The following is a 3,970-nucleotide window of genomic DNA, read 5'->3' on the forward strand; positions in this document are numbered from 1 at the left end:
CCTTTGGCTTTACTTTCAACCTCTTTCTTTTTTTTTTTTTTTACATGTTACTCCTTCAAGACTTTGTCAAGTGTAAAGATTGATCCCATAATAGTCCTTTAGACTAAGGTCTCAAGCAATTTGGCTCAACTTGTGTTGAACATTTTTAGTTAGTTTGGCCTTCCAAACTCACATTGTCATGTCCTTTATGATCAATCCCTTTTTCTTTTTGCTCTTTCTGGGCACATGATCATTGCCTACATTTAGGAGCAAGAACAATTATAATTGTAGGTTGTGATGGACAAGTAATGATATGCACTTGACTAACAGGACTCATAAATGCGTTATATAGGATAGAACAAAATAACATATGTATATAATTAAAAAGAAAGGAAGCAACTAGAATTCAACAACCTTGGTTCTCATTGCCCTTATTTTCATCATCTTTCTCTCATCATCCTTTTAGGCTATGTAGAGCATAGCCTCCAACACCAAACTTAAAATGGTTGCTTGTCCTCAATCAATAAAGAAAAACAATGGTGATGGAAATAGGAATAATCATGATTGTCTAGTGGATATAAGGAAGTAAGGCGGAACTAATGTTAGGTTGCCTCTCAACAAGCACTTCTTTAGCGTCACTAACTTGACGGTTGGTTCTTGCTTTTTCTTCCTTTTTCTTCCAGTTAGTTAAGAGAAATGACTTCAGTGGACATGAGGAGAAAAATGATACCCACCAAAAAGATACCTTCATACAACTCTCTGATTAACTAGGACTAAGAAAAGCATATTCAAGTGTTGGGGGAGAAGACTTCAATTCAAATGTGGGTGGTGCATTCAGATTTTTCTTATCGAAAGTTTGCATGTATAGATTTGAAGGGAGTTGTATGGCTTTCTGCTTAATTATTAGAATGTGCAAGCATAGAGTGTGCATGTCTTCCTCCTTTATTTGTGCATCTTCCTCTCCTTCTATGTGTGAGGGTAGAAAGTTCTCTAATTCACTAGAGTGTGAACTCCTTTACTTGATTTTCTCATATTCTTTCGTAGGATCTTGTATTGCTTCTCTTGAAAAAGAAGTTATGTGTTTCTTGGTCACCTCTTATAGCCTATGAGGATATGGAATCCTAGACTTGTATTCTTCCACTACTTCCGTCTTCATTGGAATTTCACTTGGTATAGAAGCCTTTTGGTCTTGCTTTTGCACTTCTAACTCCTCCTTTGTAACCTCAGTTTGATTTTTATTGTTCTTGCTCAGTACTTTTCTACTCTTCCAGTTGATAGTCTTGTGTTCTTCCTATAAGAATTGGAATTAATTAATTATTTAATTAAAATAAAATAAAAAGATAATTTAATTGTCCAAAATAGATTAAAAATGATAAAAAAAATATTAGAAGTAAAATTTAACCATACTTTACAATTATTCTTCCGTTTTTGTTTTCTGTTTTTGTTTTTATTTTTGTCATATTATCATGGACCATAATTGTTTTTATTCTCAACCCAGCTTCATCAAAAATCACACAACCCATGCCCAATAAGAACAAAAACTAACAAAAAAATGTGTCACATTAACAAGTAACAACCCTTTAATGCTTTCATATTACAAAATTTTATACCGTAATTAACCCATCCAAATTTCTGCCACCGCTGTTATCTTTCAATCTATGCTTGCTACTGTAACAACAACTACGCCATACGTTGAAATTTGCTTACCTCCACCTCGTTTTGGTAGGTGCTGAAAAAATTTTACTTCAGCACCATAGTCAAATCCTTGTCTTAAATGGGGACTAGTAGATAGAAAATTTTTTCCGCTCAGCACAAAAATTTTTTGGGACAGCTGTGGAAATTTCCATCTCATTTTTCGTGATCCAAATAATACAAACTTACTTAATTATCTTTAATATTTTAAGTGTTAGTACAGATATTTTAATAATTTTATTTATTATATATATTTTCCTAGTTCCTAGTCTTGCCCCTTTTCTTTTGGTCATGACTCATGAGTCTTGACCCATTGACATCTCTAATTGTATGAACAACAAATTTTTGGTGGTGGTTCGGTATTTTATTTTTGATCTTTTGTATACGTTGTGGTGCTGGAAATCTCACATATCTTTTTTTCCCAGGCCTGTCCATAACTTGTGGGCTTCAGGCTGTGTGGCCTTTAATTTGCTATTCATGAAGAATACCAAAAAAGGATAAAGAAAAGGGCAAAAGCTGACATGCTGTCATGCATCATTAATTATCAAAGGCTGACCAACAAAAAATATTTAGAAGAAAAAAAAATCGTAGTAAGCAAGACGAAAAGAATATATTACAGTAAGGTAATAGTAATAACTAATAAGGTTGATAATTGAATTAGATGGGAACATAATTCTACACGAAAAAGGAAATAAACAAAAGATGGGTATCTCATTGTCATTGAGGATCCTTGATTCCTTGGTAATATGATTATGAAGTATGAATAACTAACTAACCATGGCGTTGGCTCAGAATTTTGAGGCGTAAAGTGCGTGGTGGTGACAACTGACATTGCATGATGCTGATGCCACTCAAACTTGTTCATGTGTCGTTTACCAATCATTGAACTCACTCCCACGTGCATCTGCACCTGCGCTTCTTTAATCCTATCGGAACTCCCTCAATCCCTTCAAATATTATTTTCTATTCACCTTGGATCAATCAATATAAGGGGTAAACTGCCTTTTTATTTCCCATTAAAATTACGAATTAACTAACCTGTATTTTTAAGTCATTAATTAAAAATACTAAAAATAAATTTTTTTATATCTTTGATATTTTAAAAATTATTTAAATTATAAAAATTTAACCGAGTCTTTTAAATTATTTACCTTTTTTAGCTTACATAAGGGGATCGGAACATCAATTTCACATTTCAAGATGTACTTCCACTCCATCACATTAGTTAATTTCCTCCAACTTCTTATAGTGATGAGTACAAAAATGGTGGGGAGGGATTAAAAAAAAAAAAGAAAGAAAAAGAAACAACAAAATTGTGGTGTTAATAACAGAGAAGATACAGACAAAATTGAAAAAAAAAAAAAAGAAAAAAAAGATGGCGGTGTTAACAAGAGAATAGTTACAAAATTGTGAGGAATGTGGGACTGTTGGGCAGTGACATATAATTGGAGATTATTGTTTGTAGGGACAAAAAGGAAACAAGGTTGGATGTGTCACAAAGAAAGAAGCTAAGCCAATAATGCTCCCCATTCATTTCTCATTGGCGTAGTTAGTTGAAATTAATGCGAAGAAAAAGAGCTCATGCTGGTGCCGGAAACACTACAGGTCTTGTCTTTTTAGGATAATGCGAGTTGGTTGGTGAAGAAGCAGAACAACAAAAACAAGAGGAAGCAGGAATGAGCAGCATTTTGAGTATCCTTTTAAGAACTTGACCCCTCTTTGGGATCAACCGAGGCTCCGAAGCTGCACCGGCCATTTAATTGGTTATGGTTCGTTGTGGTGATGAAATTGAAATGAGAGATTATAGAAATGATCAAATAAGAAAGTGGGTAGTGACGAGTGCCGACGTTGGTTTTTATACAACAAGTGTTGACACCGCGTGAACCGAGTAATAACATAAATCCGCGTATTGGAGTGTTTATAATTTATATTCTCAGTTGTGCATTACTAACTCCAAAGTCCCAAGACCCATTCTAAACTTCTAACAGAAAAGTCACCTTTTCTTCTTACTACTTTATATTTTTCGTATTTAAGCATGCAAAAAAGAAAAAGCAAACACTATCTTATCAACACAAAATTCAGACCATATAATATAATTGAAATTACTTTTGGCACAATCTCTAACAATTTAATCCGCAATTCTATTTTATGAACCAAATTTATTATTTAAGATAAATACCCATTTATAAAATTATGCATAATAAACAAAAAACATCTATTTTACATATAATATTTTTCAAACTGCAATTCCAAACTAAAACCAACTCTTTCGAAACAGCAAATGTTAATATGGAACACC

General features: G+C 33.2%; 1 long non-coding RNA gene across 1 annotated transcript; it reads right to left on the reverse strand.

Annotated features, from left to right (window-relative positions):
- Positions 1 to 356: 356 nt before the first annotated feature.
- On the reverse strand, positions 357 to 3,493 carry LOC140183910 (uncharacterized). Its single transcript, XR_011880462.1, has 2 exons — positions 2,448 to 3,493; positions 357 to 1,270 (listed from the first exon to the last, which is right to left on the reverse strand). It is a non-coding gene; the product is annotated as an uncharacterized lncRNA (long non-coding RNA).
- Between the last annotated feature and the right edge of the window lie 477 nt (positions 3,494 to 3,970).

The sequence above is a fragment of the Arachis hypogaea genome, chromosome 3 (assembly GCF_003086295.3).
Source record: "Arachis hypogaea cultivar Tifrunner chromosome 3, arahy.Tifrunner.gnm2.J5K5, whole genome shotgun sequence".
Taxonomy (NCBI): Eukaryota; Viridiplantae; Streptophyta; class Magnoliopsida; order Fabales; family Fabaceae; genus Arachis; species Arachis hypogaea.